General features: G+C 43.5%; 1 protein-coding gene across 5 annotated transcripts in view; it reads left to right on the forward strand.

Annotated features, from left to right (window-relative positions):
- The window catches only part of RASGEF1C (RasGEF domain family member 1C), a 118,053-nt gene that overhangs the window by 19,846 nt on the left and 73,847 nt on the right, over positions 1-24,360 (forward strand). The window contains exon 1 of one of the 5 annotated variants that reach the window (XM_048861793.2): positions 8,143-8,433. The exons of the other annotated variants lie outside the window; for them this stretch is intronic. The gene's annotated coding sequence lies outside the window, so the exon portion shown is untranslated. Of the gene's footprint in view, positions 1-8,142; positions 8,434-24,360 lie in introns of those variants that run through there. 5 annotated transcript variants of the gene reach the window in all.

The following is a 24,360-nucleotide window of genomic DNA, read 5'->3' on the forward strand; positions in this document are numbered from 1 at the left end:
TCACTGGTGAGTACAGTATTAAATTGTTTGTTTAAAATGATTTAAAACTGATCCTGTATATGTATATCATGTCTTTTGTCTGGCAAATTTTTTTTCCCTGGAACCTAACCCACCCTATTTACATTAATTCTTATGAGGAAATTGGATTCGCTTAACATCGTTTCACTTAAAGTAGCATTTTTCAGGAACATAACTACAACATTAAGCAAGGAGTTACTGTATAACCAATTTAGATAACCCTGTTTTAACAGTGACAGAATCATAGTTTAAAGCATGGCTCTTTAATGCAGCTGTATCATGTTTTTCCTGCCTATGGAAAAAGCTGTTATAACACTGTTAGACCGTAGTTATGTTTAAGTGTGACTGGGAATAGATGGGATCATAGGCAAAAGGAAGAACGTTTTGGAAAGAGAGAATCTTCATCAACTCCAACATCTCCTTTTTATGCCATTAGAATAAGGTATGTATGTGTATTAGAAATGCAAAGGTCTTAAACTGAGAATACCTAATACGGAAGTACAGTTAAAGCACAGAATGGATTTAGTTAAAACAGTTGTTACAAAAAAGTCAGAGAATCGGTGCAGTAAGAGGAGGATGCACTGAAGGTCATTCACTTATGCATTAATATATTGATTATCCTGTGGATAATGTATTTGCATAACTTTGGCCTTCTGGTAACAATGGGGAATACATGGGGGGGAAATCCGAGGAAAATATTCCAAAGGATAAATATTGACTCTTCTTCCTGATATTCTAGAAATGAAGGTTCTGATGGCTATTACATTTTGTTCCAAGAAGATGGATCCATTATTCCATCGCATAGCTCTCAGCATCCTGATGACTAAAGGTGAAGAGATGGGTCTGGGACAAAGACCCAAAAGGAGTGAGAGAAGAAAACTAACAATTTCAGAACCTTAAAATGAGGAGGGATCATATATGCAAAAGCTCACATTTCTCATGCGAATGATTTACCTCAATAAAAGTAAGTGCAGCGTCGCAGTAAGAGATGGCGTTGAATGCAGGCTCTGGCCTCTGTACTGAGGGACAGTAGAGTGGCATGTTCCATACTGCACTTGGATGATGATGATAATTATTGTAATAGTTGATGGTATTTGCATTTCCATAGCACCTAAAAACCCCAATCAAGGATCAAGCTCCCATTGGATTAGGTAGAATACATGTGCAGACCACGCCTATTTGGTCTGGTGCTCTGTCCCTCTCTAGTGGTTGTAAAGCCATATAGCAATTGATGAGAATGCTACACCTTGACTTAGGCTATGTCTACTCTACCACTTGTGTGGGCAAAACGTATGTCACTCAGAAGGGTGAATATTCCACCACCCCCAAGCGACATAAATTGTGCCAGCATAAGCGGTCGTGTGCAAAGCGCTATGTCGGCAGGAGAGCTTCTACTGCTGACATAGCTTCTGCCGCTCACGGTGGTACAAGTGTACTGCTGCAGCGCGGTGAGTGTAGGCATGCCCTACGAGAGCTGGATCTTTTAACTCCGGCAGTAGAGGCTCCTGCATTATGATCCAGAGGTTCTCTGGCTTGATCCCTGTAGCCGATGATCCCCCAGGAGTATTGGCATTACTCACACGTAATATAAAGACAGTCTCTGCCCTAAACAGCTTATCCGTTCAGGTTGTGACAAAAGACAAGAGGCAGAGAAGACAGACAAATGGAGAGAGGCGAGAACAGTGAAACACCTCTGGTCTAATGTGCAGCCATCTCCACACACCAACTGTCTTGCCATTGTCAAATGTTTTGTCGGCATCACAGCAGAGCTGAACCCTAAGGAGGGGTCTGAAGGAGGAGGACTGTGGAGAAGCATTGTGGATTTTAATGAGGAGCTCCTCCCATTAACCAAATCTGCTCTTTTTAACTGGTCTAGTCTTATAACAGGTCCATTTCCTATTTTCTTTTATTGTTCTGTTTGTTTTGGGTTTACCATGCTCACCTGCCCCTCCGAAGGGGGATGGCATACATCCATTCTGCTGTCTTCCCTAGCTCCAACCAGCATGCAAGCTGTGACAGTCTGGATGCATTTATCCAGGAGTCAACAGCAGAGCTCTAAACTGGCCTGTGCACAGTGTCTCCTGCACCCCTCTTCCCATGGGTGCTAAGGAGGCCAACTCGGCCTCTCTTCATTCCCACGTGAGGGTCTGAAACCCACCTAAGGCTCCAGAGCTGTCTCTGTATAACCCAACAGCCCCATCTTCTTCTGTGTTTTGCTTTTGGGTACTTTTGGTATTTTTCTTTTGCCATGTTAATTCCATATCTACGTACTGGTATAGCCAAGGGTTTTCTACCAAGGCTACTGGGCAGGCAGTGCAATCATTTACCTTACCTCATTAGTTAACAGATTCTTGTTTAGTGTCTTCACTATTAAACAACTTCCATCAATGAAACACAGCTCCATGGACTTAGAATTGCTCTTTGATGTTACTGCTGACATTGTGTACCCGTATGAAGAGCCCTTGACCTTTGCGTTGACTTTGTCTCTTCCCAGTATAAAACAATGGTGTGCAGCCCGACGAATTGCAGTTTGAGCTGTGAAGGGTTACGTGCAGCAGATGTGTGTGTTTTGCTGGGAAGCTTCTGCTGCACTCCGGACTCTGCATTTCTGTCGGTTTGATGTAATATCCTACGTGATAAAAAACTAAAGTAGCTGGTTTCGCTGCGTTGCCCCCACTGCTTCTGGAGAGACATGAGATTAATCTTCCAGCTGCCAATCTACAAAGCTGCTGCCCAAACCAGAGAGACTCTGAGCAAAGGCTGCACTGCCCGGAATATATCAGACAAAACCAGTCATCTTTCCTCACATTATCAGTGAGCATTATCAATATAACCATGCGAATCTTTATCCTGTGCAGCTCCATTGTCACGCCTTGCCTTGCTTCAGTTTGTCGTTTCCAGGTCACTTCCCTTCTCTTTGTCAGCGTGTTTAGCATTGCTTCACATCGGCATAATTATACCACCCCCCTCAGGAACACCACTGTGCATACCATAGGCAGCTCTAGGACTACGTTACATAGTGGCCCATTGAAAAGCAGAATTTGACCATAGTGCTGAATAGGCGAAATGCAAAGCTACACGTTTTCCTGATGTCCGTTCTCTAAACCTCTTATTTCCACTCAATTCAAGGTGCTTTTACAAGTCCTTGTCCAGGCAGATGTGCCTCCTTTGCCATCATGGCCTGCTTCCCATCTGTCTTTGCTGGGCAGCAGTAGTAATAACAGTCTGGTCGTGCCCACAGGGTCATAGGCACTGTCCAGCTTACACATGGGAAGGGAGAGATCTGAAGAGAGATTCTGCATGACTTTGTCACACTGATTCAAGTTAGCTTGCAGCGGTATGCTGCCAGTGTTGTTCACCGATAGATGTTACTGCCTGGAACCAGTGATGAACTGCCAAAATCTTAACAACCGGTGCCTTCCTCACCCCACGAGGGGGTCGTGGCCTGCCCCCGCCCCCCAGGACTCCTGCCCCATCCAACCCCTCACATTCCTTGATGCCCCCACCCCAGGACCTCTGCCCCATCCACCTCCCTCCCCTGTCTGCCCCCAGAACCAGTCAGGAGGGTCTCGTGGGCCACCGTAGTGGGTGCCCACCCCGCCCCTAAGAGCCAGAGGGAACTGCCAGGGGGCAAGGTGTGGAGTGCTGGTGCTGCTTACCTGGGGCGGCTCCCAGAAAGCATCCAGCAGGTCCCTCTGGCTCCTAGGGGCGGGGTAGCATAGCTGGGTGGGAGCAGGGGGAGTGGCCGCTCCCCCCACTGATCACATCAGAAGTGGCGCCTTAGGCACCAACTCCGTGGGTGCTCTGGGGCTGGAGCCCCCATGGGGAGAATTTGGTGCAGAGCCCCCACCAGCAGCTCCCCCCCCCGTGCCTGGCCCCAGTTCACCTCCGCTCCGCCTCCTTCCCTGAACGTGCCACCCCACTCTGCTTCTCCGCCCCTGCGCTCCCCCCCCCCGCTTCCCGCGAATCAGCTGTTTGTGCGGGAAGCCGGGGGGTGCTAAGAAGCAAGCGGTGGCTTCGTGCTCAGGCCCAGGGAGGCGGAGCGGAGGTGAGCTGGGGTGGCGGGGCACAAGGAGGGCCGCCCACACCACAGCAAGTAACCTGGGGGTTGGGGGGACACATTCAGGGGAACCACTCCCTGCCCCAGCTCACCTCCGCCTCCCTGGGCCTGAGCGCGAAGCTGCTGCTTGCTTCTCAGCTCTCCCCAGCTTCCCACGCGAACAACTGATTTGGGAAGCGGGCGGGGAGAAGCAGAGCGGGGTGGTGTGTTCAGGGGAGGAGGCGGAGCGGAGGGGAGCTGGGGCCGGGCAGGGAGCTGCCAGGGACAACCAGTTCTAAAAGGGCTTCTAAATTTAACAACCGGTTCCAGCTCACCACTGCCTTGAACATAACAGCTCAGGGGCGCTGTAAATGTGGAGGCTTTCCTGACCAATGGGAGATTTCATTTTCACAATCCAGACCCTAGAGTGTCCATTCACAGGAGACGGGAGTGGGTGAACGCCTGCTGGTTTGCTTGGAGGTTTGGATCATACCGTGTGTGCACCACTGACATTAATCTTGTCCCAGAATCCCATTCCTCCCAGCTTCTCTCTAGGCCCCAGGGACCATTGCTGTTTTCAGGGAGCCATTGAACTAGTCCTGTGCCGGGCAGGCGTTCTGCCAGCCTTGGGGAGGGTGGTCTTGTTGAGATTTGGCTGGATACAAAACCCTCCCTGATTTCGGGTCTGTTCAGGGTCTAAGTGAACTTTATGCACAGCCCCAGTTACAGTAAACTGAGCCCTTCCACAATCGAGATTCCCTGAATCGATGGATTCAAATCCTGTCCGGTTTGAGTTGTCCTTCCTTCTGTCTAAGGGAAATATATTGAGTATTGAATATCTTTTGGATTTGATCTTGGAAACAGAGCTCCTCTCTGCTCGGCTTGGACTGGGACCAGATTTACAGAAAAGTGTGTGCAATTGCACACCTGATTTGCATGCTAATTTAGTGCAACCACATGTACAGTTGTAGTAAGATTTGTCTAGAGCCCTGCAAATCCATGGATATCTGCTGTGTATCCAGGGATGTGGATGCGGTTGTATTGTTTACCATCTTTGTGGATCGCGGATTGGATGCGGATCCAAATATTTGTATCCGCGCATGGCTCTAGCAGTGAGGTAGAGTGCGGGTGCAGATGCAGATACATATAAAAGATGGAATGCGGCTCGCGGGTTGGATACAAGTTGCCATCCTCTACCCTGGAGGTGATGGCAGAATTAAAACTGCTACGACAGCAGAAGCTTAGTGTTGTTCATGGGTTTTCTGTGCATTAAAATTTAGCAACAGTTGTATAAAAAACCAATGTACGTTTGGAATCATTGGTGTATTGACAAGTTCCTGCATTCATTAGAGATGGCCTGAATCAGAGGACTGGTTCTGATTACTCCCAAACTTTGGAACCGAAACTCAAGACTAGATGCAAATTTTGCAGTTGGTCCTTTTTCAAAAATGGCTGAATCGAGCCCCTGTGCTTTGGGGTACTCAGTTCTGCATCTCTATTTTGTGTGTGGGAAAGCTATCCACTACTCATTGTTGATATTTTTAAACGATTGCCCTTTTTCTGGAGTTTATTTTTCGGTTTCAACAACCCTGTGCTGTCTAGTAGAGAAAACCAAGAAATTCAGAGAGAGATTATTTTGAAGCTATATATTGTTTAAATATCAGATGTTCAGGACTGTTACTCTGCAGATTATATAATTAAATGATGAGCTAGTTGAAGGAGAATTAACTTTCAGGCCCATGGCTCTGGCCTGGGTTCTCAAATCCCCCATTTGGGAGCCCAAATGCTCATTCATAAGCTGCTATTTGCCAGCAGCTGCCACACAGTGCCTCTCAGAGACCACAGGTTTTACCTATAGTTAGAATAATTAAAAGTGCTGTAACTGTGTGTTCGCTATTGGCAAATGTTAACTTCCTAATGGCGACTACTGTGAATGTTTAAGGCCTCTGCTCAGGCAGGCCCTTAAGTCTGTGGATAATCCCATCCCTATTCAGCAGAGCATTTATGGATTTTAAATTTGATGACACAAGTAGCCCCATTGATTGTTTCACGCTGAAGCACGTGCTTATGTGATTTTGCGGAATTGGGGCCTAGAAGCAGCTATATTAAATGAGGAGTTGGGCAGCCAATTTAGACTTCAGAGTTGAGATTTTTCAAAGCAGTCTCAGGGGTTTAAACGAACATCCTCCTACAAAAAAAAATTGACCATGATTAGTTCACTGGCTTGCTAATACCACTGCCAATCACAGTGACTAATATTGTCTCGTTGTTTCTGTGTACTCCCTGTCTGTCTGTCTGTCTATCCATCCATCTGTGGTCTCTTGTTTTATACTTAGATTTGTGGGAGAGGGATCATCTTTTTGTTCTGTGTTTGTTCAGTGCCTTACACAAGGGGGTCTATGACTAGGGTTCCTAACTGCTGTAGTGATAAAATAACAATGGCATGATTGATGGACAATGTGTATCTTAATTCCCCTAGATGTCTTTGAATACATGAATCAAGCCTTGTTGCGTGAAGTCTTAAATATTTGCATTTTTTTAAAAAGAAATTCCTGTCTACATTTGCAGCTTTCTTGATCTCTGACACATCGCCTCTTGATCTTGCCTTGCAATCCGCACCATAGCAGGCTCGTTTGTTGCCAACTCTCACAATTTTAGCCCAGGCTTCATAACGTTTGGTGTTTTTTATCTTGAAATCCCAACATCTGGAGTTGGATGCTCTCCACTTTTTTAAAGTAAATTTCTAGCCCTCGTAGTTGTGGAGAAAAGCTTGGAAATGTGAACCAGAAAGGCTCAAAAACCCCAAAGGGCAAATAGGAAAAGCCCCAAATGCAGCACTTAATTTGTACCAGGGCTTGCCAGGACTGAGTCCTGGCACCTCTAGGCGTGGCAGTTCGTAGCCCTGGCACCTCTGGGCTTGCTGCATCAGTTATGAATGTAAACAAATTGCTTGAGCCCTGGCACCTCTTTCATTACAAATTAAGCACTGCCCAATGTATTATTTTGTTTGTCTTAAAAATAATGAGATTTTTTTTTTTTAAATCTCATGATGGGAGGGAGAAGGGCGCTGACTCCTGGGTTCTGAACACTTGAGATTGACAATACAGACTGTTCATCCTAGAATGTCGTTTTCTGCACATGCTTAGACTAAATGCACATATCAGACAACTGGACTGAGCCTGCTGTGTTTTTACCAGGCACTGCAGTTAAACTGCCTTCTTATTCTTTCTTTCTGGAAAGTACTTACAATTCTTCTCCCAGCTTCTCACATCCCTTAATGCTAGAGCCTGTCTAATGGAGCCCCAGGGACCCCACCAATCCATAGCACATAAAAATCACATTTACTATCTGTAGAACTGCTCTGGTTTTGGAGGCAAAACCGTGTTTTCCTTCAGCCCTGTCGTCTGTGCTCTGGCATTAGTGCTGGAGGCAGAGCATTTCATTAAAGATTTATGTAAAGCAGGGGCTGCGCTCTGAGGCAGGAAGTGAAAGTTGTGGCTTCAGCATGCTAATGCAAAGTGGAGCTAAAGGGTTTTGTTCAACATGCATAATGCAGTGCAGGTTGGCACAGCCCAAGGTTTCATCTGGGAGAATGAAGCTTACGCCGCCCTTTTCCTTGGCACATAACTGCTGAATTCATTCACATGTCATCTTACAAGACCTGAGAATACGGTGACAACAAACTACTATCCTCACAAATATGAAGACTCCGTGATAGCCCAGCCGTACTAAAGAGGAACTCTGTATAGCATGGTAATGCACACAGTGTTGGCTTTGGGTCCTGGGATTAGAGTTACCTGTCTAGAGCAGAGTGTGATACTGTCAAGAGTCAGTGCTCTAATTGTGGGAAAACAAAAGGGATAGTTTTGCTCCTCTATGTATCCGTTCAGCTCTTATTCCTTTTTCAACCAGCATCAGTGAGAAGTGAACATCAAATCCAGCCACCTATGTCTCCTAGTTTGAAGCCTGCCACCACTCCTGAAACCATTACAATGAACAATGTTAGGAATATTATCTTTTTCTGTCTCTGTTTTCTCTCTGGTGCTTTTTATAGAAGGCTTCTGGTTTGGGAATCCATGTAGCTACATATCAACTGTGGAAACACGTAAATCCCTGAATGTGGGCTGAGCACATGGAAATTAATGGAAATTAACGTACAGCATTTGAGAGCAGTGGAGGCTTTGGTCCAATGAGGAAGCTGGAGGGAAGAACTGACCTGTAAACATGCACTCACATACTTTTTCAGAAGAGTGTGTCTGCTGTTCATGATGGAGAATGCCCATGAAAGGTGTTGGCAGAAAGCAAGACAGACAACACAACTGGTAAACCACATACAATGTCACAGCAGGTGACAAGGAACTGTTTCCTGTATGAATGTAAATATATAAATTGTATATTATTTAAACTAGTTAGTAAAACTAATTTGGTATAGTGCTTGAACCTGAAAGAGGACAAGATTTGAATATTGATTAACTGAGATAATGGTTGTTATTTACTCTGTTATATACCAGTTCTTCCTACTGGATAGATTTCAGAGTAGCAGCCGTGTTAGTCTGTATCCGCAAAAAGAACTTGTGGCACCCTAGAGACTAACAAAGTTATTAGAGCATAAGCTTTCGTGGGCTACAGCTCACTTCTTCAGATGCATAGAATGGAACATATAGTAAGAAGATATATATGTATATATCTTCTCTATATACATACAGAGCTGTATCTGTACGAGTTCATTCTATGCATCCGATGAAGTGAGCTGTAGCCCACGAAAGCTTATGCTCTAATAAATTTGTTAGTCTCTAGGGTGCCACAAGTTCTTTTTGCGGATACAGACTAACACGGCTGCTACTCTGAAATTGGTCATTATGCAAGGCACTGAATTTAGCCGTATGGAATGGAAATCCATCAACTTCAAGAAAAAACTCGTACAGATACAGCTGCATCCGATGAAGTGGGCTGTAGCCCACGAAAGCTTATGCTCTAATAAATTTGTTAGTCTCTAAGGTGCCACAAGTACTCTTGTTCTTTCTACTGGATAGTCAGAGTTGTTGAACTTTGTGCCATAGCCCATATAGTTCTAACAGTCAATGGAGATTCTCCTTCAGACACAGTGGTAGGGTCGGCCTGTGCTTTTGGAGTAGGAGGTTCTGAATTCTATCACTGCTCTTGCATGAAGTTCCTGCAACCATGAAGTAAAAGCAATGGGACACCCATGAAGTCCTAGTTGGCGATGCACTTATTGCCATTTGAATTTACCTATTCTAGCTAGATTCTGTCTGGCTCCATTGGAACCATTCATGGAGAACCAAAATAACATGGAAACCTGGTTGGGATAACGCTCTCTGCCCAGCTGCAGCACTCCACCAGGCACTATAGCGTGAAGTGCTACATTACACATGTATAATAAGGAAACCTTGAAACACTCTGTGCACACACCGTGGCTGTAGGGAGCTAATTGAATCACAGAGGAGTGAGCATGATAGAGGTCAAGTGATAAAGTGAGCAGCAAGCCAAAGGGTCATAACCTCAAGCAGTCCATTAGTCTGAAATGTCATGTTTTATGAGAGTGAAGGAAAACAGTTAGCAGTTTATCTGTATCAGTTTGAATCTGCCTGGAAAAAAAACCCTAATCATATTGTTTGTGGTAGAAGCCCAGAATCTCATGACCTTATTTGTCTTGCTCTCTTCACTTTCAACTGTGAATTAATGGAGCAGACTATGACTATCATAATCTAGGATTTGCAAATATCTCTTAGCAGAGCACACATTGGCAAAGTCAAAACCTGTATCCCTTTAACTTCCCTGAAACTGCCAGTCAGTTTTTAAAGAGCATCTACCTGGAGGAACAGGTGATTTAGCTGACTTCTTGCTCTGTCCCTTCTGGAGGCACTGTGAAAGCCAAGATGATGACTTATTCAGGAGACAGTGCTGAGGAACTTTGGATGTAGGCTCGGGTACAAAGCAGGGGAAGGCCATTTTGATGCTATTATCAAAGCCACAGAAAAGAGATCTTGACAAGAATAGAGTCCTAAGAGAAAAAATTCTCTTTAGTCACACACTGTTTTTCTAACCCATGGCCTAAGATACAGAAAAATCTAAATCTGTCTCTACATAGTGATAAAGAAAAATGCTCTTCACCCAATTGCCTTTGGTAGAAAATGTGGTGTAGGAAGGCTAAGAACTGCTAGGTCTTGTCTTTACCTCTTCAGTGATGAATGCAGGCAACAATCAGCTTCTAGCTGTTTATAGTGACGCTATATAACAGGCACTGTAAACCACTGATAGATGCTACAAACAATCCAGGGTCCAACACTAACAATATGGCAGTGATAAGTTGGTACATTCAGCAGCGTCAGAGGACAGGGGATACTAGAGATAAATCTCCCAGGTATGTCTCCAAATTGGCCTGAGCCAGAAAGCCACACTTTATCAAGCTTATTTATGATGCTGCATTGAGGCAATGAGACCGAGAAATGTTGAGTACTTTCCACGCAAGTCAGCACAATTTAATCCCCACTTGCTTTGGGTTAATGCCAGAGGATTTCTTATTAAAATAAAGTAAAACACTGTGGGTAACACACATTTTCCCTTAGACAATTAACAGTTAATTAAAGTAAAATAAAAATCATATTATTCTAGTTCATTCCCATAGGTCCCAGCAGATTTTACATTCCCAGATATTTTTACACTAGGTACAATGCTAACGTAGACTTTTTAACCATTCATAGACCGAAGGCCAAATTCAGAGGTGAGTTTGAGGGAGGCAAAGCTGAATCCAAAAACATCAGAGGACTTGTAAGAAAAAGCTAGAGTTTATAGCAATAGTCTAAGGAAGTTCCTCTAGCTTTTCATTCTGTATTGTGATCTTGGGCCTGATCCATAGGCCGTTGCAATGGACTCTTTCAGATAACTGCAATGGACTGTGGATTGTTCCCTGACAGAATATCTGTGCCTGTGGAGTGAGGAGGAAGGCCTTAAGAAAAATGAATACTGTAGTGTAACCATGTCATAGCATGAGCTGGCCCTTTAAGACCTTAGGGGGCTCGGCTACACCTGTTACAGATCTAGCTTGCCTCCCCAGGTGGAGGTAATGAATGATGTCATTTGACAAAGGGTCTGGTGACTCGCAGCAGGGACTGCTGGGAGAGGAAAGAGCATACCTGAGAGAGACTCCCGAGAGGGATTCCGGGGTGTGGAGCCCTAGGAACTGGTGCTCCATAAAGAGTGGGAGGCCATCCAGAAAGGTTGGCAATTTAGTAAGAAGTCCTGGGAAAGAGAGTGAGGTTTTGGCTATGGGAGCAGACAGCCCAACTCTTTAGGGGCCTCAGGTCCAGTCATCCATAGAAGAGGGTGGGTTTGGGTTCCCCTATACCCCCACCTAGTGAGGTGAAGTAGTGCAACCCCCTGATATTAAGGGGACAAGTGGGAACTGACCAGAGCCCTGAAGGGCTAGAGAGGAGCCCAGGAGAAGAGTGGAAATGTGTGGGTGTGACATAGACCCTTGGGAAGGAAGGACTCCGCCTGGTGAGACGGGGGTGGAAGATTTGTTTGTATGTACTTCTGGATGCTGGCACCCTGGGAGGGGTTGGACTTCAGTAATTTAGCCATAGAGCCACGTTACCTCAGCAACCTGATTGCACTGAAGACTCAGAGAACCAAAGTGTATGAGGGAAAACTGAGGCAGCAGCAGCTCTGGTGGCAGACTGGGTAGGTGGTGCTGCTACACGCCAGACTTCTATCTTAAGGAAAGCCACCTTGAGAGGAAGAGACCAATATGTAACCAGTCTTGGCTTGTGTGGCATGGAGGGGATTATGGAACCTGGATTCTGAGTCTAGTTGTGTTTTTGCCTTAGTGGGGCTTATTTCTGTTTAATTACTGAACTTTATGATGTCAACATCATAACTTTTTGGCTGGTTAGTTGCTCTGTCTGCTTGACCAGTGTTAGTGTCAGGTTAAGCTAGAGATCTAAGGACAGCTTGCTTGATCTCCACCAATTCTTCCAGTGTCTCACTCCTAATGGTAATTTATTGTCTTAATAGAGCAGCTGTCTTTCTATTTTCATCCAGAGACACGTGAAGATGGTCACACATTGAAAAGAGAGCAGACTGTTGAATTAAAACCTAGAGCACGATTTACAACTACTTTGAAAACTTCCGGTGGGTCTCATGTGTTACAATGGTGGTCAGATGCATCTCTGGGTTAAATTTTGCTCTGTTACACCAGTCAATACAAAGTAATTCCAGTAAATTCAGTGGAGTTATTTCAGATTAACACCAAGCAAATTCTGACCATCTATGTCATTAACAGATACTCTAAAATTGGTAAATTGGAGATATTATGATAGGTACTTTGAGAAATGCAAATAGTAATAAGCATCTGTAGTATTTTGGTGACTGGAGACAATACCCCCATTCATAATTATGGAGATGGTGAGAGAGAGAAAGCGTTTCTAGAAATAGTTCTGAAAAATCGGTTCTATTCATACATGCACATCACTATATATGGCTAGTTAGGCTTATTTAGTAAAGGTTTATCAAGCTGTCTGAAGTACTATAAATTTCCTTTAAGAGGAATTGAAAGCCCTCCAATATTGTAATAGGATGAACTTCAAGAAGATAAAGAAAAAATAACTTTGAAATAAAATCCCAGAAGTTACGTAGGGGGCTCTCACAGTGAAATACTTTTGCCTACTGATTTCAATATTCTCAACAAACAAGTTCATCCGCAGGTGATTATCTGCCCCAGGTGTACATAAGGCAATTAAGGAAAAGCTCAGTCTATAAAGTAAGAATTTTACTTTGTTGGTTTCACTGAAGTTACATTTATCCTCTCTAATGCCTGTTTGCCCTACATTGTAGCTTGTCAGTGGGAGAGATGTGAATAATCCTGTTAAACAATGGAGCTTCAGAAGAACATATTGTTCTGATGAAAGGCTTCCCAAGTCATTGTAATGGTTTTAAACATAAAGCACGTTACTAACAATGTTAACTGACTAAAATATAGGCACCACAAGAAATTCAGGTCTGTGGATTCCAATTGCTATTAGAAATGAGGGCTTTGATGCCTAACTCTGGTCTTGATTATGGGGGCAAGGTGGTTCAAGCTGTTATTAATGGACTTACGAAACTTTTAGTTCAAAGCTGCGAGGTCAAATCCAGCTTCAGCCTGGGTTTCCAGAAACCAAAGGCAGTGTCTTTGACAGCTGTTCAGTCACCTGTGTGAAATTAGTTTGTGGTGTCTCTCTAGTTCCTAGTGAATAGGCATCTTCCTCACAAAACCAACCACTACCCTCACTAACTGCCTGGTGGATCGGAGTCTGGAATCCTCCCTCCTTGAGAGGTGGTGCTTCCAGGGCAGGTGTTGAGGGCCACCGACCGATGCTCCATATTACCTCCCAGAGTGAGAGGAAGCCACAACAGCCATGTTGCCCCTGTTTGTGTGGCTAAACTTAGGGCTTCGGTATCCTGGGCTGTGAACTGGGCACCTGTTATGAATATGACATTCACTTTTTAATCATAAAAGGCAGGGGCACAACGGTAGTGAGGAACATAAATAATGAGCAAACTAATTGCTGGTGTACCCAGCACAATTCAGTAGAGATTGATTAAGTTACACCCATCCTTGATGGAGGAACAAGCTTTCAGGCATTTGGGATTTGGTGCTGCTGCCCTACCCCTTGCATTGTCATTCACACCTGCATATGCTAAGTGCTTAGGAGGGACACCCTTTTTGCTTCTTTTGAGGAGCACATAATGGAAAGATGATATGAGGCAGGCGGGGGGAAGCATAGTTCATATTGTTCAGCATTTCCTGCTAGGAAAGCATCCTGTATATAAAGTACTGTGTAGGTATATAAAGAACCCCTGTAATGAACTGTCACCGTCTGTCTAACAAGAGAAAGAGTATCCAGTATCTTAATTTTTAAAATAATGGAAGAAAATATTATTTCTAATGAGGATTTTTACATATTCTCCTATCAAGCTGCATAATTCTTGTTAACGTTAATGGATTTAAGCATGCACATCAAGAGGAGAATGGACACCTCCTGTGATTTTCTCTATGTACATCATTGTTACGCTGTTGTGACAGATCTCTAGAATAGCTGAGGGGCGCCACGTTAATTAACCAGGTATTAGAACTGCTATAGCCATGTTTTATAGAACAGATCTGATCCTTTGGAGCTGCTAAGGTCTAGCATGAAAACACTCTGCTTAGCAAAGAGTCTCGAGGCACTGCCCAATAGGCTGGAATGGTTCAGTTGTATCATTACAAACATAACATTACTATGAGGTCAAATGTAAGTGTAAGTTCACAACCGCACAATAAATAGCAAGGTATTATGATACATAGCTGCACAATCACACTATAGCACCCCTTTATTGTGAATAGGAACTTAGGGCACATCTTCAGTGCAATTAAAAAACCATGGTGCTGAGTCTCAGAGCCTGGCTCAATTGACTCAAGCTTGTGGGGCTGGGGCTGTGGGGCTAAAAATAGCAGTGGAGATGTTTGGGCTTAGGCTGGAGCCCAGGTTCTGAGACCCACAGCCCCTTGTGGGCCCAACCTGAGCCCAGATGCCTACACTACAGTTTTATAGCCCCACAGCCTGAGCCAGCTGACATGGCCGTGCTGCGGATCTTTTATGGCAGGGTAGACCTACCTTTAGAGAACTCTATTTTCAGGAAGTGCTTGAGGAGAGAGCTCAGTATAGGTGGAGGAAGGAATGAAGCCTGACCTTTGCACTGTCTTTGTTCTCATTATCTGTGTGCTCAGACACAGAACACCATGGCTCTATCGGATCTGCACTCAGTGATCCACATATTGCAGAGGCCAGGGTTTTGATTGACAGGTACAGCATGTGCTGAAAACATTACTTTTGTGCATAAGCTGGATGACCGTGCTTGATCCAGAGCCCAATGAATATTCCCATTGACTTCAGTGGGCTTTGGATCAGGCCCTGTAAGGGAGAATCCTTAGTACTAGAGTACAATCAAGACAAAAGCAAAACATTAAAACTATTCTTCTTTAGGATTAAGACACATAATCAGCCTTAAAATGAGAAAGATGCTGTCTTCTTGCTTGGGCCCTGCATCCATGAACCATAGGATGGCATAACATATAGTTTGTATCAGATATCTGGAAATGGTAATATCTACGTGATGACTTGCAAAACTCTGTCATAAATTTATCATGAACCTTTGAACCACAGCTCCCCTGCATTCTGCCTACTAATCCATCTCTGCAGGGACCTCTTTAATGTTACAAACCAATGAGCAAATTTCAAGTTCCCAACATTCTTTTAACCACAGCTTTTCAGAGAAATGTTCCTATCCTGCTGTCACGGAGTCACCGGCGATGCTCTGAAACTACTCCATATGAAGCCAGTAAGGACTCTGGGGGAGCCTCCTCTCTGTGAGCAGACTGTCTCCAGGGCAAGAAGCTTACACAGCTTCGACCTTCCTGGGTCTGACCTCGGAGCATTCAGCATCCCCTTCTCACACCATGCACTTCCCACAGCAAGTCCGCACAAGCGGGGCTCCTGGGGAAGCCAGGGGCCCCTGCACCCCAATTCAGGAGTCAGACGTGACTCTCAGCCAGCCAGTAAAAGAGAAACTTTATTAGACAACAGGAACATGGTCTAAAACAGAGCTTGTAGGTACAGAGAGCAGGACCCCGCAGTCAGGTCCATCTTTGGGGGCAGGGAGGCCAGAGTCCCATCCGGGCCTCCCTCCATTTCCTCAGCCAGCTCCAAACTGCCACTCTCTCGCCCCTCCTCTCGCCTTTGTCTCTTTCCTGGGCTAGGAGGCCACCTGATCTCTTTGTGGTCCAACACCTTCAGTTGGCACCTTTGCAGAGGAGGGGCCCAGGCCATCAGTTGCCAGGAGACAGGGTGTCGGCCATTCTCTGTGCAGACAGCATCACACTGGCTCTCTGGGACTCTGCGACAATCACACACCCTTATCCCACCACCTAGATACTTAAGAACTGCATAGGGGAAACTGAGGCTCCCACACAGTATTCAGAGAAAACATTAAGAACATTCCCACTTCGTCACACCTGTTTATGACAAAACCAGCATCATAACCCATCTTGTATTGTATTGTTCCTTTCTGTCCCCTGCTCTCAAACATAGATTTCTTAAGTATTTTACTACTCCTGCCCTTGAAAAAGTGCCTCCTTCAGGAGCTAATGGTAAATCTACCTCCATGTGGAAATATAGTTGGGTAATAGGCATGGGGTATTGCAGAAACATGAGCCAGTTTGCATAAAAATCTGAAGAGGAGCCATTTTTATGACTTCTTGGCCCAGATAGTGTGATTGTGGCCTTCTGATTATTCTATGTTATGCCAAGGGGCTGGACTGGTATACAGCCAGCTCAGGTTCTTTTCTAAAAGATCACAGCACATTGGACAATGTACTGTATCCTGGTGATTTTTGTCCAAATACATTCTACAACTATCTTCTAGTACAAGTGATAAACTAAAGCTAGATATTATTGCTCATGATTAGCATATGCCGTAGCAAAATCTCAGCAAACCTACTTGGAAATTGTGTTGCTCTTGTGAAGTGATGATATAACATGGTCTTTTTATATTCTGCGTAAATACAGGGAAAGGAGATAGAAGGGAGCTGTGTGTTGCTCTATACCATCTCCTGGCCAATGCAGAATTGAACTCTCTTTGGTTTTATGTAGGTTGTTATATTATTCTCATCACCATAGTATCTGAGTGCCTTCCAGTAGTGCGTTTAGCAGTATGCTTAACATTTGTCATGTGTCTGTTCTCTCACGCTGTTCCCAGCGTAGTGTGTGTTTTGGACTTTTTGTGGTTATACACACACATTTCTGTTTGTTTGGTAGAAAAGGCAAGGTCAAAGAAATGGACCTTGCATCCACAGTGGAATGTGGTGGGATTTGTGATGGCGCCTTAATTACCTGTCCCCAAGAAAGTGCTGTCTCCTGCACAGGGAACTTTTTACCTTAACGGTAGAAAGTTCCAGTGTGCCAGAGGAGCAAAGTTGTGGACCATGGTTTTCATCCCGGAGCTTTAGGCAATCTTCTAGATACCCTGAGTCCAGTCATTGAGCAACTTGGACAGAAGCACCAAAACCTTGATTCTATGGGAAGCCAGTGTAGACAGAGGAGGACAAGTCCCATGTGCTCATGGTAGTCGGTGTTGCTGAGGAGACATGCTGCAGGGCTCTGCACCAGTTGGAGTTTCTGAAGCGGTGAATGTTTCGTGCCCAGGTATATTGCGTTGCTGTAGTCCAGCACAAAGGTGACAAAGGAGTGAATAACTGAGGCTCGATTGTCATTTGCCAGGACGGGACAGAGTCTTAGCCAGCTAGACATTGTAGAAAGTGTTACGCTTGCAGTTGCTGCTATGTAAGAGCTCAGCATCCAGGAGCACTCCTGAACTAAGACTGAGTTGACCGATTGTGGATGTGCAACTTGAACCAAAGGGGATTGCAATGTGACTGCAAACTTTTCACCTCTGTCTTGCTTGGATTCATCTTCAGCCAATATTCTTCAGCCAAGCACTGGGCCAACTTGGTAGTGGTATGGCCAGAGGTGGGGAAGGATAGGTAGAGTTGTGTATCGTCTGCATATAGCTGATACTTGAGTCTGTGTCGTCTGACCAGTTCATCGAGTGGCTGCATGAATATATGAATAGGACTGGAGACCTACAAGGAAATTGATCCTTGTAGGACTCCACAGGTGAGGGTGTGGAAGTGAAGGTGAAGTTTCCCATCACTAGTCACCGAGTGCATCCCTCCAGGATTGAGTCACACCACTGTAATGCATTTTTCTTACCTAGAGCAGTGTGTATGGTGGATATATATTTTTTTGGTTCACTGGCAATGGAGAAAAGTAGAAAAAAATACTGGTTCCAGGTCAGACAAAATGTTTCAATTTGATTTTGGGTACTTTTCAAATGTTTTTTTAAAAAATAAAATGAAAGGAAATTTCTAAATGTAGTTTCAACCTGAAAAAAACAAAATGTTTCATTTTGAAAATGTCAGAATGAAGCATTTTTACTTTATTAGGATTTTTTCAACTGAAACAATTTTGCTGAAATGGACACAAATTAATGAAATGGTTTGGTAAACCTGAATGTGTATTTTTTACCACAAATGTTTCAGGTGAAAAATTTAATCTGGCTCTACCCTGGACCTTTGCCACCCCCCTCAGGCGAGACAGCCATATCTTATTGTTCCCAGCGTCAGATGCTGCGGAGAGGTCCAGAAAGATGAGAATAGATGTCTGCCCTCGATCCACTGACAACGGGAGATCATTCATCCGTGCCTCTAAAGTGGTTTCAGTTGCATGTCCTGGCCTGAATCCAGGGTATGCCGAGTCTAGGATAGTAGCTTCAATTGGATGAGCTGCACTGTGTTCTCTAGTCAGCCCAATCCCTATACGATTTTTTCTAGTGTTTAATCCAGTCCAGGTTTAAAAGACTGAAGTAATGGGGATTAGGACTATGTCAAATAATGACTCTGGTCTACATGTATTTAAAATGTCAATGTAATCTGACATTATAACAGTCTCTGCAGACTTGCATTGACACTATTTTGACATTATAATGTGGTCTCTACACCCTTGCATTGATATTGTAATTCAACATTGCCAAGTGATCCCCATGGATTTGCATTAATTTTGTCATGGGGAGAATGTTCTGATGTGTTAAGACCCATTTAAACAAATGGAGAATTGGCACCTTTAAAGGAGTTTGTGCACTAGTTATTTCTCATTCTCTGTAGTTCTCTTTCAAACACATGCATTTCAAGACCGTTTCCCCAATTATCAGGAGATAATTAACTCTAGGGACCAGCTTGCAAAACCGTATTTAAAAATTAAATTGTGTTTCACTATGACTTCACAGAACCTCCTCTGAGCATAGACTATTAAATAAGTAACAACAATAAAGTTCACCCCTGGTACATTAAAATTTGGGCTTAAGTGGTTAGAAATAAATGGGGCTACATGCTTGTCATGGTAAATTTTGAGGGATCTCTTTTAAAATTCATATTTAAAGATGTGTTTTCAGGCGGTATATCATACCAGGTTTCAAATGGAAGAACCAGTGCTGTCCTTTGGATGAAGGATTGATAGTCCAGCGACTTTAAAAAAAAAGAAAAAGGAAAAGTTGCGGCTGCATAGCAGCGAAATCTCACAATGGAAGAGTCGCCACACAGTGCCTCTCCATGACTCTGATTTCCCCTGTCTGCTTTTCTTGTTGTGGACTGATGGCGATTGCCAGTGCAATTAAAATCATTGCTGTGATTGGTTTCACCAGTCTTCTCCTGGGTGCTAAGACCTAAAGTGGTTTTAAAACATTTTTTTTTGGCCTCTGAGAGACTGAAGATTTCTCTTTATTGTGTCACCATTCTCTTAGGAGTAAGAGATTCCTTGTCCCCTTTGACAGTCATGTAGCACTAGAAATAAACAAGCTACGTAATGAACTGCAGTATCTTGGGGTTTAAAATGAAAAACCGCGTTTCCCATTGGGGTAGGACCGGAAGAGCCAAGTTAACCTCAACAGTAATGTGACTCCCAGTGTGTCTATCATTCTATTAAACGTTGTTTTAATGTATAGGGCCTGATTCTGCCATCATTTTCTCATGTTGAACAGTACTTTACTCTGTGAGTCATCTCATTCACTTCATTGTAATTACTCAAGGAGTAAACTGCCTGGCCTGAGTAAGGACACACAGTTGGCTCATAATGAATCATCACATTAGATCCAGTTAGTGAAGGAGTCATTAGAATCGGACAAGCGACTGTAAAATGGGCTCCTTATTACTGCATCTGTCTTCTCCTCTTTGTGCTTAGGTTACTGTAGGGAGGAAACTAAATCATACTCCTACAGCAGTGCAGAGCCAATGTAGCTATGGAAGAACAAGATGTATTTTAATCAGTCTCATGAATCATTTAAAATAAAAAATGGCCAGCTCAGATTTGGCTGCTTAATCCTTATTGTTGCTGATGTGTTTGATGTCTGAAGTAGAAAGCTGAATGCCATGTTATGCTCTGTGAGGCTGGGCTTGTGATGCTGACCCTTCGGAAAACCTTAGTTTTGACTCCTGCGCAAAACAAATGAAACACAGAAGTCACTGAGGGAGAACAAGCATGCCACGCCATGATGTCATTTTCATAGCATCACTCTTCAGCAAATACCATACTTGTGCAAGAGGCAGGGTCTTGAATACAAAGGTTTCTTTAGAATTCTTAAAAGCTTGCTGGCTGGAAGGAGGCCAACTCTAAGGTGTTAGTGAAATGTAGATAGTGAAACTACTCATCCACTAAGACTCCTGCCTTAACTTGCTTGCAAATGAAAAGTGCAATTGAACTGGAGAAAGTGAAAATTATCCAAGAGTCTCAGGTGTGAAAGAGAGAAAAGTTCAGATTTCTGAGAATATGGAAATATGACAGTACATCACAAACATTGCATTATCTAGTATAGTATTGGAACCAAGCGCTCCTCAGTGTTTTTGTAGAAGGTGGTCATTGAATGATGACTGAGCAAGTTCCAAGAGAGCCTTTTGATTCGAGCCTTTCATGGTTTGCCATTCACCCCTGGAGTGGAATGAAGAGCCATTGTAACATAAAAAGGAACATTTAAAAAGTGGAGGATTTGGTCGATGAATCTCCACTCAGAAATGACTCAGCTTCTGAAGTCCAGTTTGCTGTGTAGGTCTCCACACTACTGGTAGATTGGACCATGTATAAGGGAGAGATTTTTTTCCCCCAGCCAATTAATTATGCAGTATATTTGTGGGTATTCAGTATATTGAAGTAAAAAATTGTAATGTGCAGAAATGAGTTATGGCATTTTTATAATAGCGATACAATTCTAAAATTTCCCACCAGAGTGGGAAAAGTACATGACATTGATCATTAGTATTGTCAGAGATGCCAGGTTTAGATAATTTACAGTAGCTGAATGTCTTATTGCCTCCCCATTTCTTGTTATGGTGAAGGTGAAAGATTCCATGGAGCTTGTCAAAACAGTATGAGATCATCTTGGTGTCTTGGCCGGTTCTCATTTTCAGTGGGACAGATGATGACAGTCATATTTTACATTTTAAGTGTTAATCCCAAAGTTCTTTGTAAACAAGAATGACTACTGAATGGCAGCCACCCTTTGAGGTGGGAAACGGCAGCTGTTTAATAGTCTATGGCAACATTGTAAAACCGCGTAGGACAGGAAGAGAAGAAGAAATCTATATCAAAATGAATCAATCGGTGGGGGGGGTCAATGCTGGAATCTGGCCAAGGCACTGGGATTGACACCTCTGCTCTTGCAAAAATTGCTGTGGGATCTTTAATAATCATAAATTGGGTGAAAATCTGGCCCTATTGAAATGAATGGAAGTTTTGCAATTGGCTTCAGTGGAACCAGGATTTTCCCTTTGGTTTATGTCTCATTCAGATAGACAGAACTTCCAGCAGCACAGTGTTCATTACTTCCAGGAAGGAAATGGGTTAAGTACTGACTCCAGAGAAGGAGTGTCACCGTGAAACACCAACATGGCTTCCTGAGTTTTCCTAGAAGGTCTCCCATCCAAGCACTGACTGGAACTGGCTGACCCTGCACAGTTCCGAAATCTGATGAGATCACTATTTAAGATGATATGGCTGCAGGCCTATCCAACAAGGCTGTGGATGAGATTTTGATGTCTAAAACCAAATTCCAGTCCACCTTCTTATTCCCATAACATACAATGGCAGCATTTCTCCTGGGCAGCTTCAGTTTCTTTCTGTTAAACGTTTAAAATCTTCCCAACTCTACCATGCTGCATGAAAATATGAGTATTCAACATTCTCTGATATTCAGAGTGGGGATTCCCATCTGTGTAGTCCCTTAGAGGAGTGGAAGAACAGGTCGTTTCTCTGAGTCTCAGGAGACTCTGCAGAATACAGAAAAGAGCAGCTATAGGAAGTGATTTCACAGCACAAGCTGCCCCAAATAGATATATTGATGTTATTTAGTAGTTGGTTGCCAAGTTAAATGTTAGGAAGATTGGTTTTACATTTGAACAAATTCTCAGCTTTACAGAGAACCATATTTACAAAGGCTGCACTTTGCTGTCAGACCTCCCACTGAATTCTCTTGATATGCAAACAAGTTCTAATAGATATACTATGGTTATGCCCTATAAGCTGATATCTCTGGAGAGCTGTTGATTATCCTGTCATTACCTTTCACTTTCTTTTTCTTTCCTTCTCCTCCCCTCCATGGAGATAGCAAGTATTCTTTTCTCAGGGGTTTCAGGATGGTTAGCACACTAGTTCCCTTTTAAACACGGTCCCTTGATAATTGAGTGTCATAAAGGAAATATCATCACTATTTATTTAAAGAATATAGCTGATGCTTTGAAAAGAAGTCTTGGAATTTAAAAGAATGTATGAGAAGCATCCCAGATCTTCAAGTGCCCTGCCAAAGACTAGAACAAACTAGAACCAAACCCAAAATATAATGGCATTGCTCTTCAATGTAGGAAAATTCATTGCTGAGGGAGCAATGCCAGTTTTCACTAGCTGAGGATCTGATCTTTTGTTGGCATACTTTATAGAGATGAAGGGTGACATTTTCAAAAGTGCCTGTCCTAGTTTCAAAAGTGACTTGGACACTTAAAAGCGTAAGTCCCATTGACTTTCAATAGGACTTAGGCTCATAAGTTCCTACAGGCATTCTATGTGGTGCTTTAGTCTGCACCAGAGGGGTGCAAATTTTATTCCTCATTAGTGTGTCATGCATTAATTGGTCTGTGTGGACCCTGCTGGTGCACACTAAAAATTCTATAGTGTGCATTCATGTAGTGTGTTTGAAACAGGACTACATTAACACTCACTAGGAAACTTTTAATGCATGCCAGCAGGTTCCACGTGGGCCAGTTAGTGCGAAACACACCAGCACAGACTAAAATTTACACCCCTTCTAGTCCAAGTTCCCCCTAAACTGTGTGGCCGTGCAGCAGGCTATCAAGGGTTGTGCAGCTGGGGAGAGGCGCCTCTCCCCTGCCCCAGCCCTGGACCTGCCGCAGCCAGTGAGAGGCACCTCTTCCCCAGCCCCATCCCCAGCCCTGGAGCTGAGTTAGGAACTTCTGAAAATTTTACCCAAAGGTTTTAATGAATTTTCCAAACAAATCTCTTTATTATATTTGCTTTAGACCATGAATATTTAGCCTTTATTACATCAGTAGTTTCAGTAACCTCTTTTCTTCACAGTGATAGTATTTATTCTTAATCAGATTCTCAGGCTGCACCAAGGGGTCAGTTTATTTGCCATGGTGACAATTAGATTTTTAAAGCTGAAATCTACCAAACTAGGTTCATAAAATTCATGCTTGCGACCCATCACTACAATATAAGAGGACTTTCCAACTAAGCATTAAGCCAAGTGATTGACATTTGTCCAGAGTGTTTCCTTCTCCAGTTCTCTCCCAGGGGCAAAATTAAAGAGTCTTTTGCACGTGGACTAGTAAGGGCCACTCATACAACTCTCGTTACCATTTCTGTTGTAAGAGTTCACCAATCTCTGTATGTCAATGTTAAATACCCCCAAAATAGGCTCTGGGGTCTATCCTTCCCTCCTTGCATATGCATAACTCCTACGTATTACATTGGAAATATACCATATACCTCATAGCCATTGGCTTAAATTGAAAGCAAGTCAGTGAGGGCAGTAATTTGTGCACATTGTTCATTGTCCTTTATTTGAAGCAGGAGACTGGCTCATTTCTTAGAATGCTGTTCAATTTCAAATGATCGTTTGACATAACACGACTGCTACTCTGAAATTCGACCAAATAAATGTTTCTAGGCACGTCATGGACTCAGCCTCTGGCATTAGTGCTTTTGCAAGAATGGAGTGATGCCCGGACCAAATTTTCAAGAGCAGCTTCTAATTTGCAAGTATTTTACATATTAGAGAGCCAGATTCTGATACCCTCACTTGCATTGCATAGCACCTTACTCTATAGATAGTCACATTGATTTCAGTCAAAAATGCCTGTGGAGTAAGGTGCTGTTCAACAAGAGTAAGATTGTCTGTGTGTGTGTACACCAGGCTAATTTGTGCATGTGACCCACACATCTAATTACCTGATTTGCATGCACAGATGCAGAAATCCAAGTTTTTGCAAGTACGTACTATCTGAAAATTCAGGTGCTTGAAATGCTGTAGGTACCAACATTTTGTGGGAAGGCCTTAGATTCCTGGTTCTGCAAATACTACAAATATTTACTGACATGCATCATCTTCAGGTGTGCAAGCATTTCCATTGAAGTGAACTACTCACA

Source organism: Caretta caretta, chromosome 8 (assembly GCF_965140235.1).
Source record: "Caretta caretta isolate rCarCar2 chromosome 8, rCarCar1.hap1, whole genome shotgun sequence".
Lineage (NCBI taxonomy): Eukaryota > Metazoa > Chordata > Testudines > Cheloniidae > Caretta > Caretta caretta.